Source organism: Mustela putorius, unplaced genomic scaffold (assembly GCF_011764305.1).
Source record: "Mustela putorius furo isolate JIRA1106 unplaced genomic scaffold, ASM1176430v1.1 tig00000242_pilon_pilon_pilon, whole genome shotgun sequence".
NCBI lineage: Eukaryota > Metazoa > Chordata > Mammalia > Carnivora > Mustelidae > Mustela > Mustela putorius.
The window spans coordinates 12,344,727-12,357,040 of record NW_025421325.1 but is presented as its reverse complement, the minus strand read 5'-3'; positions in this window follow the sequence as shown (position 1 = coordinate 12,357,040).

The window sequence follows — 12,314 nt, the reverse complement described above, 5'->3', positions numbered from 1 at the left end:
GAATCTGAGCCACATTAGAGTCTGATGTTGTCCAGGAGCACAGCACTGAGCGTTCACGTTGCTTGGCACAAGGAGACTGCTCTGCGTTCTGTGACTGCTGCTGAGAGGGTTTTCACGGTTTGTTAATGAGCTTTCCACAGCCCTGCTTTCTTTGAGCAGTTTACGTAGTCTCTAGGAACAACAGACGTATCTGGGCACTGAGGTTGAATGAATGCTGGGCCGTTGGGTGAACGTCAGACTGGCCTTTCTCCTCTCTCCCTCCCCAAGCGCGACAGCGTTCCTGGTCCAGGAGCCCGTGGCGTGATTTTTCAACAGTCCCCTGGTTGAAGGTTGTGGGGGCAGGGCAGGGAAGGAGGGAGGAGAGGGCTGGTGCTGGTTCTGGACAAGGATCTGTGGCATTTTGTCTGGTTTTATTTGAAAAGATCAGAATAATTGGAAACAATTATTTTTTAAGAACCCAGGAAAGGTGAACAGAAACATCTCACAAGGTTTTACTTATGGGTACACCGAAAAGAAAACGCTATGTGCTATGCTTCAATAATTTATCACTTCTTGACAGGGGCTTGAAAAGGGTTCAGTTGGTAAGTACAAATCACCAGGACAACTTTTTCTCCCAGGTGGTGTATCCATCACAAACCACCCCCAGATCTCAGTGGTTTGAAACAACAAACGATTCTCATTCCTCTCGGTCTGCAAGGGCCGGGCAGCAGGGAGCTGCTGCTTGTGGTCACCCAAACACTCTGACTGGGGGAGGCAGTACCTTGTGTCGCGGCCATCTCTGTGTGACTCAACGCTTGGGGCTGCCGGGGAAGAGCAGAAACAGTCCTGCCCAGGCTCTTAGATGCTCTCACTTGGGGGGTGACACCAGTCCCTTTCCCTCCATTTTATTAGCCAAAGCAAGTTAATGGCCATGGTTTCCTTTTAGTTTCCAGGATCCAGAAAGAGAAAAAAAAACCAGGCATACTGGTGAACAGTGGCAGTAATTACCACAGTATGTGTATTAGGATTGTCCAGAGAAACAGGACTAATAGGATGTGTATGCATAGAGGGAGAGATTTATTTAGAGAATTGGCTCACACGATTGTGGGGGCTGGCAAGTCCCAAATTTTCAGGGTCGGCTGGGAGGCTGGAGACCTGGGGAAGCGTTGCAGTTCAAGTCCAGAGGCAGTCTGCTGGCAAAATTTCCCTTTCTGGGAAGGTTACTCTGTTTATAGGAAGGTCTTCTAACCGATCGCATGAGGCCCACTCACATTACGGAAGGTAATCGGCTTTACTCCAAGTCCCCACTGATTTAAATGTTAATCTGATGTAAAAAATACTTTCACAGAAACATCTAGAATGTTTGACCCAATAGCTGGGGAACCATGGCCTAGCCAAATTGATAATAAAATTAACCATCACAGTATATTCACCATATCCTTTGCATTATAAATTTATTTCACAGAAACTAAGAGGTGTACCCAAACCCAAAACTGCAGTCTCCGATGTTATTCCTCAGATGTTATTCCTCCTTTCTTGGCTAAGAGTGGGGTTGAGGAGCCTCATGCTCCTCGTGTCTTAATCACCTCTTCATTAGATTCCAAGGAAAAAGTGATTGGTTCTTTCCCTGGTTTTGGAAGCTGAGTCTGAAAAGATTGCTTTGGTTTGGATTTGGTGCAGGATAACTTAGAAATTCCCAGTTAATATATTCCTAAATTTTAAAGAAATACCCCCTTTCCATAGAGCAGATAAGTATACGCTCAGGCCACAGACTGTGGAGAGAGGGTCATGGAGTCTTTGGGGTGCAGCAGAACCATGCTCTGTAAACTGTTTCTAAGGCTCGGGGTGTAGTGCATCTATCGCTGGACTTCATCGCTTCTCATAGGTGAGTTTGTACAGCACTCCCCTCTCCGTGTATTTGGAGCCCTTTACACATACGTATCTTTCTCCTGACAGAGTGCCCATCTTGGTCAAAGATGACCTGTCTGTGGGACCTGATCTTCTGGGGGGCAGACCTGGCTCACCCTCTTCCGAGGTCCTCTGCCGGGAGCACAGACGCAGATTCCCGAGATGCAGGGGCGGGCAGCAGATGACCCACGGGGGAGCCAAGCTCTGCCTCCGTGTCATAGCCACCTGAGCTCATCCTCACACTCTCACTCAGCCGCCACGGAACAAGGCCATCCCCTTTTCCAGATGCAGAAAACCGAAGCAAAGAAGTCAAGTGACTTGCCCCGGGTCACCTGGGGAGTCGCTGCCACGAGGGGAGCAGTTCCCACTGCTATTTGATCAGGCTCTTCAGGTGCCCAGCTCCTGCCTGTTGATTCTGTCCAGCGTGCATGCGCTCAGTAAATCGATCTCTGCATCCTCCCGGTTGTCTACATAAGAAGGTCCCAAGGGGAGCACACAGACCGATGTTCTCTGCATTCAGAGCTCATGTTGCCAAGGGTGATTTGCTGTCACTCTGCTGAGGACCTACAGGGAAGAATCACCAGCAGCCAGCAGTCCTCTGCACATGGGCCCAGGTAAAAACCCGCCCCTCGGCTGGGGTCCATGGGTGCTGTTTGCAGAGTCTCATCTCTCTTGAGATGACTGTCTCTTAGAATTTGTTTTTCCCACCCAGAGTGTCCCCATTCCTAATGACTCCACGACAGGCTGGCCTTTTTGCCGTGTCTTCGTGTTGAAGCTGCGTCATCAGACGCGGTACATACATGGGAGAGAAATGGAGAGAGGATCTCTTTCTCCATCTCAATCACCTTTAGCTCCCCCGCCCAGCTCCGACAGCATCCACTGTCCTCTGTCTCAGACCCATTTGCTCAGATGTCTAATAAAGGCAAATTTAATTTGGGGCGCGTCTAGAGTGAGGCTTGCCAGGCCCCTTGACCACCTTCCCCTGCACCCCCCACACTCCCTACATGTGCTTAGCGTACATACACCATCCCGGCTCCTGGAAGCACAATCTGAACCTTGAAACCTCTCTGCACCCTAACCCCGGGCTTGTGTGCTGCTTACTTAGCAGGCCGTGTTTCATGTTAAACCTTTTTAACATTTTTAATTATTTATTTGAGAGACAGAGCGGGCATAGCAGGAAGGAGCAGCAGGCAGAGGGAGAAGCCGACACCCCGCTGAGCAGGGAGCCCGATGCAAGTCTCCATCCCAGGCCCCTGGGATCATGGCCTGAGCCAAAGGCAGATGCTTAACCGACTGAGCCACCTAGGCGTCTGTGTGTTTCATGTTAAATACGTTTTGTTTGATGTTTATTATGACTTCACTTTTGCTGTTTTTATCATTTTTCAGTTTAGTATAGAAACTTTTTAAAATAATTTTTTTAATTGAAACTGATCCCTTTGAGAACTGTGAGGACCTAGTCCAGGATGACAAGAGATACGGTGGGCTTTGATCAAAATGTCGTCTTGTGTTTACGTTTCAGAAGAAAAGAGAAATACCTATTTTAAGATATATTAAAATAGAGGTTGAAAGAGAATAGACACCCACCCTCCATCCCCAGGTTAGAACTGTTTCCCCGGATGAATCTGTTTCTCCTGTTCAAGGAAAGTATTGTTTTAACTAAAAGGAAAACCAGGTTAAATAATCAAGCTCTCACACAGAGAATTTAAAGACCATTCTTTTTATTAAAAACCACTACAGACTTTAATATGCTTACTTTTATTATGGTCATTCATTTTCCTTTAACGAATGAAATTTACCAAAAACAATACATTGTCTTCCTCCTCTGTTGTACGGGAGAGGCGAGCTTTCAGACTCCACAGTTCCAGTTCCTGACACCAGCCCTCCCAAATTATACAGGCATTATTTCTCTCAAGGGTGCCCTTATTCTCAGTTTGTGTCAATTTCTTTATTATTCTAAGAAGCTGACCCTTCCTCAAACCTTCTGTGTGCAGGTGAAGGGGGTGTGTTAAAGTTCCTGTTGAAATTCATGGAAGGACTCGTACCAAGACACTCCTGGGAGGGCTGGTGGACGAACATCCCTGACCCAGGTGATTTAACAAAACATCAAGGAAGAAGTTCCCATCTGCCTTGCGTAGTGAGAGAAACATTACTCAAGTTTAAATTGGGAACTGGAGCCCAGGTCAATTGGAGAACCACTGTAGGACTAGAAGCTCCCTGAGGGTAGTAGGGCTCTGTTTTGGCTTTTTATCTCCAATGCCTGAAGGCACGTGGTACATTGTTGTCGTCTTGCTGCTGAAAATTAACTCCAGAGAAACACAATCCTGATGCCCTTAAATAATTTACCTCTGTCTTTGGCAAGCTTTTTTGCTTCCAGATGGAAATACTCTCATCCTCTGTGTCAGGCCCATTATTATTACTTGAAAGTTTGAAAACCCTTGCAAGGAGGCAAGTTACACCGGGAAGGGGGACCTTAATTTTCTAACATCTGCTGGAAGTTCTTCCTGCTACAAGGAGACCCTCTGACACATTTTTGGCTTGCCTGACTGAGGGTTTCCTTGCTTAGAAATCAGGAGAAATACCAAGGAGGGCTGATAAGGAGGAAATGCTCGCCAACAGGGCAGTGATGAGAAACTGGGGCAGAAGTGTCTTTGTCACCTTGGTATGTGTACGAGGCAATAAAATAAACATGGACTGGAGTCAGACCTGGTCTTTATGAAAGCAGACGCCAAGAAGTTCAGAGAAGGGGCGCCTGGGTGGCTCAGTCGGTTAAGCAACTGCCTTCTGCTCTGGTCATAATCTTGGGGTCCCGGGATCGAGTCCGACAGCAGGAGCCCTGCTCAACAGGGAGTTGCTTCTCCCTCTGTCTCTGCCTCTCCCCACCTCATGCTCGCTCTCTCTCTCTCTCAAATAAAATCTTAAAAAAAGAAGAAGTCATCCATAGAAAACATCACCTGTGGGAAGACACTCTGGAAGTTTAGGAACCTCTTTAACCTCTGTTTACAGACTCCGAGGAGAAAAAATCGGATTGGCTTTCAGAGTGTTCCACGTAAAGATAGGGAAGAGCTAACAGGTGTTCAAGGCTTGGTTTGTGTTGACCACTGTCCTAAGTTCTTTACAACTCCTTTAATTTTCACAACCACCCCCATGAGAAAGACCGCATTCCCTCTACAAATGAGGAAACCGAAGCCTAAAAAGGAACTTGCTCAATGTCACCTGTCTAGGAGGTGGCAGGGGCGGGATTTAGGACCACCAGTCTGGCTCCGGAGACTGTAAGCCACCACCTGAATAGGTCAAGAAGCCTGAAACCCCAAATGAAGGGAGGCTTTTCAGAATACAGCCAACAACCAAGGGACGGTCCCCTTGCCAAGAGGAGACTGGCGTTAACAGGTGGCTGGAAAGTCAGGCGCTTCCGGTCTTATTTCATTTCTTTATTCTTTAAAAGGAGTCATCGCCAAACTGAAAACATTTCTGGGAGAGAAACAGGATCCACACAAACACCGAAGACTGTAACTTCTCTTAAGTCAACTCAAGTCTCCAGTGACAATGAAAACACGCCACCGCACAAAACAGCTTGCAGGTGACACAGCAGAAATGCCAGTGGGAGCCTGTGAGATTCAAGAACAGGAGAGATGAGCAAGAGTTTGGGTTTCATAAACAGAAAAAAAAGGTTAGGGCAGTAATAGACAGTAGAAGATGTGAAAACCTTGAAAACCTAAAAAAAAAATTTTTAAAGGCTTAGAAAAAAAGATTCTTTACAAGGCAGGATGGGTTCACTTGAACAAGAAGGCATGTCAAGATCACAGTATTTATTTATTCATTTGTTTTTTAAAGATTTATTTATTTATTTGACAGAGATCACAAGTAGGCAGAAAGGCAGGCAGAGAGAGGGGGAAGCAGGCTCCTCGCTGAGCAGAGCCTGATGCAAGGCTGGATCCCAGGACCCTGGGATCATGACGTGACCCGAAGTCAGAGGCTTTAACCCACTGAGCCACCCAGACACCCCAAGATCACAGTATTTAATCGACAAGAGTTTCTAAACTACTCAACTATAGGAATGTAGTTGTGACATCATCACAGTCACTACCAATGTCACCTGGGCTCATGATGACTCAGCAGTTTCCATGTGCCAGGTGTGATGGAAAGCAATCAGCATGTATCATCTTACCGATGCTCAGAACCTATCATGCCATGTCCTAGTAATGACCTTAATCTTAACACATTGAACACTTCTCAGCCTTGTAGACAAAAATAGAACAGTGGTTCCTGGGATCAGAGGATGTGTACCTGATTCCTCAAAATGAAAAGGATTTAGGTGTACATAAACACATGTGTGGAACAACTATACTTAAAATATGTTACAGTCTGTGCTTGCTTCTATATGGTTTAATATTTTCATCCATTACTCAGGTAAAGGAATAAAAGATTTTTTAGAGGATGTAAATATATTTTTATCAGGGATGTAAATATATTTTTATCAGGGATGGATAATACTAGAAATAGAATCAGGAGTGAAAAAGCCCAAGAAGCTGGAGTAAGAGTAAAAGCAATAAACTGGAAACAAAAAGCACTTCAATTTAGGGTTTGGGAGGGGTTTAAGTTTAGAGAGATCCAGAATTATTGAATCTTTTTTTTTTTTTTAAGATTTTATTTACTTATTTGACAGACAGAGATCCCAAGTAGGCAGAGAGGCAGGCAGAGACAGAGGAGGAAGCAGGCTCCCTGCCGAGCGGAGAGCCTGATGCGGGGCTCGATCCTAGGACCCTGAGATCATTACCTAAGCCGAAAGCAGAGGCTTTAACCCACTGAGCCACCCAGGCGCCCCTGAATCTTTTTTTTTGTTTGTTTTTGTTAAGATTTTATGTATTGATTTGACAGAGAGAGACAGCCAGAGAGGGAACACAAGCAGGGGAAGTGGGAGAGGGAGAAGCAGGCTTCCAGCAGAGTGGGGAGCCCGATGTGGGGCTTGATCCCAGGACTCTGGGATCATGACCTAAGCCAAAGGCAGGCACTTAATGACTGAGCCACCCAGGCACCCCCCAGAATTACTGAATCTTGTTGGAAAGAATTCTTGCTTTCCTAGCACACCAAAGCAGCCCCACTAAATCTCCAGTTCCCTGTCTCTAGTTTATACAATATAGCCTGGAAGATGGAATCAATTTAGTGGATAAAGGTCAGCATTTTAAAAAAGTAAAATAAAAAAAAAAATCAAAATGCACCACTTGTGGTAATTATTACCATTATTGTGTTAGTTTTTGTTTCCATTTTATTCTTGGTTGTGGGTACCCTTGGTGGCGAGATAAAATTTATTTTCTACTATAGAGTGTGGTCAAATATTGGAAAGTCACTGCTATGGCCAATTCTTAAATACCTTTCTCTCATTACCTCATTAATATACACTATCTATGGGGAAATAGAGAGATTTGTATTTTTTACAGATATGACTCATAGGAAGATTTTTTTTCCATGTAGTATCGAATTTAAGTGTGTCTCACTGTGGCTTGAAAGCCTTGGCTGTGTCTCAGCCCTGCCACATACTGGCCACATGATCTTGCTCAAATCATTTTATATTTTTAATCCCAAATATCCTAATCTATAAAGATGGAAATATTACTAATACCAAAGCAATAATACTTTTCAAACCCAATGTGATGGCAAAATCTTTTTTTTTTTTTTTTTTTTTTTTAAGGGAAGGGCCTTTAAAAACTCTGAAGATTTTACAAATGCTATTCTTCCTTGTAGCCCTTAAATTGACCTTGGACAAGGCTCCTCTCCTCTTATAACCTTTCAGCTATCTGAAGACAGCTATCAGGAATGTCTCCCCTCGAGTTAAGCACGGTATCTGCAGAGCCACTCTGCAGGGTCCAGAGTCTACAAATGCTCTGGTCACTTGCTTCCAAACGCACTCCACTTTGTGTATGTTTATTCTGTTTTATTTCATTTTCTCCTGTATACTCATGTTAGACTGAGCACGCAGCAAGAAAAAAAATGACATGCAAGCCATGAAAATAGCTGTGTTTGGTGCAGGAGCTCACTGATGACTACTTTGCTGTTTCAAAACTTGTTTTTAATGCTGGGGTTAGACTCATCTTCCATGAAAGTAAGACAGGGTGCCCAGGATTTAATTGCAAATGTGGAATAAAATCTCAGCATTTAACACACTGATTACATTCCTTGTTCAGGAGACCAAATAGCACTGAAATTATTTTTGTGGTGGATTAAATTTTTTAGTGATGTTTGCAGCTTACAGCTCTAAAGTGTTTTTTGTTTGTTTTTGTTTTGTTTTGTTTTTTAATGCCTGCTGGCGAGCCATATCTTGTTCATCTTGGGTTGATGCCATGGGTTTTTTTCTGACCTAAGAAAAGCACTTAACATTTGTCCTTGTTTAATTTCATCTTGTTAGATTCAGCTCATTGCTCTAGCCTGTCAAGATCGTTTTTCATCATTATTTTGTCATGCACTCATCTACCTGCTCCTCCCAGTGGCTGGTCAGCCGCAGGCCACAGTTGCATGCTTGCTACACCTTCCTTCCATAGGCCCAGAGACAAGGAACCACGGGAGACCCCAATGCAGGTGACAGAACAGAGGGGACAATGAGTGTACTTTAGGGGAAGTCGTTCAGCCGGTTTACAATTCTTCTTCTTGTTCTTGTGTGATTTTAGGCCATTTTTTCTCCCGATGGTCTATAAAGATAAGAAGAAGCTGGCAACTGATTATAGTTCCCTTTTTCACTTAGTAGCTAGGAAGCTCAGGGACTGAGCCTATCATCCATTTTGAGTGGGTCTAAAACATTCAAAGATCCGTAGAAGTAAAATAGTAACAATTGTGATAAAAGCTTTTTAAAGTGATGTGTTTATATTATAAAGTATATGTAATTTTAAAGAATTGGGCTACAAAGAGTAAATCCTACACGGGACTGTTCTGTATCTTGTATATTTCAAATTGTGTTATTTCTATACACATGACATAGAAAAGAAAAACACATTAAGAGACTGCCATATTTGAATTTTGTTTAACTTTAAACTGTGTTCAAGGGCGCCTGGGTGGCTCAGTCGTTAAGCATCTGCCTTTGGCTTGGGTCATGATTCCAGGGTCCTGGGATTCAGCCCCGCATCAGGCTCCCTGCTCAGCGGGAAGCCTGCTTCTCCCTCTCGTGCTCCCCCTGCTTGTGTTCCCTCTCTTATTGTGTGTCTCTCTCTGTCAAATAAGTAAATAAAATCTTAAAAAAAAAAAAAAAACTGTGTTCAAATAATTAATATTTTCTGCTTAATTCTAGGTCCCTCAGTAATACATGTGTGAATCTGGCTTTGGGAGGGAAATACAGATGCTTTTGTGGCAGGAATACCAGTGATGTTAACAAAAATATAGCTGTTCCTCCAAATCGTGAGGTAGGCAAATACAGTGGCCTGACGTTGAGTGACACAATGGAGTTTAAGTGGTGTGAGTGGCCTGACATTGAGTGACACAATGGAGTTTAAGTGGTGTGAGTGGCTCAGCCTACAGTAGACCTTTCATTAATTTTTTTCTTTTAGTTAAAAATTTTTTTTCAGAGATAGAGCACAGCTATTGGGGAGGGTCAGAGGGAAGGGGAGAGACTCAAGCAGGTTCCACACCCAGTGCAGAGCCCAACACTGGGCTTAATCTCCCAACCCTGAGGTCATGACCTAAGCTGAAATGGAGAGTCGGACGCTTCACCCACTGAGCCCCCCAGATCCCCCCCCCTTAAACTTAAGGGTGCTGTTGTTGCCATGTGGATTTTGCTCACTTCACCGTAGCATTTTTTCTTCTCTCTCTCTCTTTTTTAAGATTTTATTCATTTATTTGACAAAGAGAGAGAGATCACAAGTAGGCAGAGAGGCAGGCAGAGAGAGAGAGGGGGAAGCAGGCGCCCTGCTGAGCAGAGAGCCCAATGTGGGGCTCAATCCCAGGACCTTGAGATCATGACCTGAGCTGAAGGCAGAGGCTTAACCCACTGAGCCACCCAGACACCCCAGCATTTTTTATGTGAAGGGGGAATGAAGCTCTGGTCTGGGAATTGGGAAGTCTGCTATTTCTCTCTCCTGCTTTCCTAGACTGCCCTATGGTTGGAGGCAAGAGTACATATCTCTGAAGTGCCTCAAACTCACGAAGGCGGGGGCCACCCTCACATGTTAGAGGCATGTGCAGAGGACCTCAATAACTCAGTATGACTCTGGGCAAATTGATCTCACGAGTGCCGGCTCAGATCTCTGGTAGTAAGTTGGGGTGTAGCACTGAATGGCCTAGAGGCTGACTTATGTGGCTGTTTACCAGGAGGCCAGTGAATGAGGGCTGTCAGTTTTAGGTGTCTGTTTAGTAGAACAAAGAGCTGTGGTAACAGAATGTGACAGAACTACAGGTGGTATGGGGGGGTGGCGCAGACCCAGCTCTGGACTTGAGGGTTATAAAGCAAAACAAGGAATTTGTTCTGCAGACCTGGTCTATAAAAGTGAACCAGAGACTCATTTTTGGAGTTTGGTCTTTATAGCTGCCTTAAAAATTTCTAAAAAGTCAAAGAAAAAGATAAAAATTTTGATGAAGGCTTTCACATTCAAAGATTTTGGTATCTCCATCGATAAGGGGAGGGGGTAGTTGGGCTGACCAAATGGTTTGTTTCTTTTTGATGCAGAAATGATATGAGTTTTGGGTGGCTTCTATAAGGGTGAGTCAGCTCTGTTCATTGTGACTGCTTCTGCGACGGGAGAGGAAAAGGCATTGTGGGGAGTGACAAAATGGAGCACAGCATTTAGGTACTCAGAATGTTATGCTCTTCATTTTTCTTTTTTTAATGTTCTTTATTTTTAAAAGTGAGAGGGAAAGGGGAAAAATATATCCTTAGAATTTTTAAAAAGTTTTTAAAATTTTTTTAAATTTTTATTTAATTTTTAATTTTTAATTTTTTTAATAAACATATAATGTATTATTAGCCCCAGGGGTGCAGGTCTGTGAATCGCCAAGTTTACACACTTCACAGCATACAAAGATTTTTTTAATTAATTAATTTATCTTAGAGCAAGAGTGAGTGAGAGGGCACATGCACGCACGCACACACACACGAGCACACACACAGTGAGAGCTAAACAGGGGGTCCTGTGCTGGGCTCCATCCCAGGACCCTGAGATCACAACCTGAGGTGAAACCAAGAGCTGAATGCTTAGCCGACTAAGCCACCCAGGCACCCCATCCTTAGGATTTTTAAACATTCCTTAATTGCAGAAAGTATTCTGTAGCTGGAAGGAGGGAGGAATACCTGGTGGAATTCAATATGGTGGACCCATGAAGTCCAGATCTGCCACAGTGGATTTTTCTTGCATGTCTTGAAGATGGTTTGCCTCCTATGGTAGGTTTGCAGGGTTAGAATGCGAGGTCTTCTGGGAGGAGTTCTAACTGGGTTTCTTACTTACCCCAGCTGGCCTCCCAAACCCTGGTGCCAGAAATAGGAACCTGAAGTCTTTGCCCCCATCCTTCATTTGCTCTCCAGAACCAGCACAAGCCACTCCCTCCATATGCTTTGCGTTTCTTGAACATCTGATGGCAGGTGTAATAAGGGGCTAGGAGTACAGGCTCCAGGCACCCCCTCAGTGGTGTACAACTCAACTCCTCCACTTACAAGCAGTGTCACCTCAGGCAGGTTATTTAAAAAAAAAAAAAAATCTTTCTATGCCTCAGTTTCCCCATGGGTAAAATGGGAAGGGTATTAACACATATCCTATAGGTTCATTTAGAGGCAGTCACACAAATGTTAGATGTGTCCCTGACACACAGTAAAAGCTCAGTAACTGGGAATTATTCCTACTTCCCTAGAAAAATCGGAAGAAGGATGATTAAAATAAAAGATACACTAAATTATTTAGCAGATGACTTACGATCAGCATGGTATTGTGCTATGTGTGGGAGGCAAGCAATTTCACGATGATTTTGACCCTCCAGGGATTTAGAGCTAGGCTGATATGGAAGAGAGTCCTAGTGCCCCTGAGGATAAAGAGTGCACATGGTTGGGGATGCCTGGGTGGCTCAGTCGGTTAAGCCGCTGCCTTCGGCTCAGGTCATGACCCCAGGGTCCTGGGATCGAGTCCCACATCGGGCTCCTTGTCCAGCAGGGAGCCTGCTTCTCTCTCAACCTCTGCCTGTCACTCTGCCTGCTTGTGCTCTCTCTCTGACAAATAAATAAATAAAATTAAAAAAAAAAAAAAAAGATTGCACATGTGTCAGATCCTACAAAGATGCTACAAGACCATTACAGATGTAGAAATCCCCAGAATTATTTCAACACTGAGCTTTGAGATGGATTTTTGGCAGCCAATTCCAAGATGTGAATGTTTGGGTTTTTTGAAAGGGAGAAGGAAATTCTGAACCCCCGATACTCATTTTCTATACTGCCATAATAATACGCCTAATCCTCTCTCTCCTAA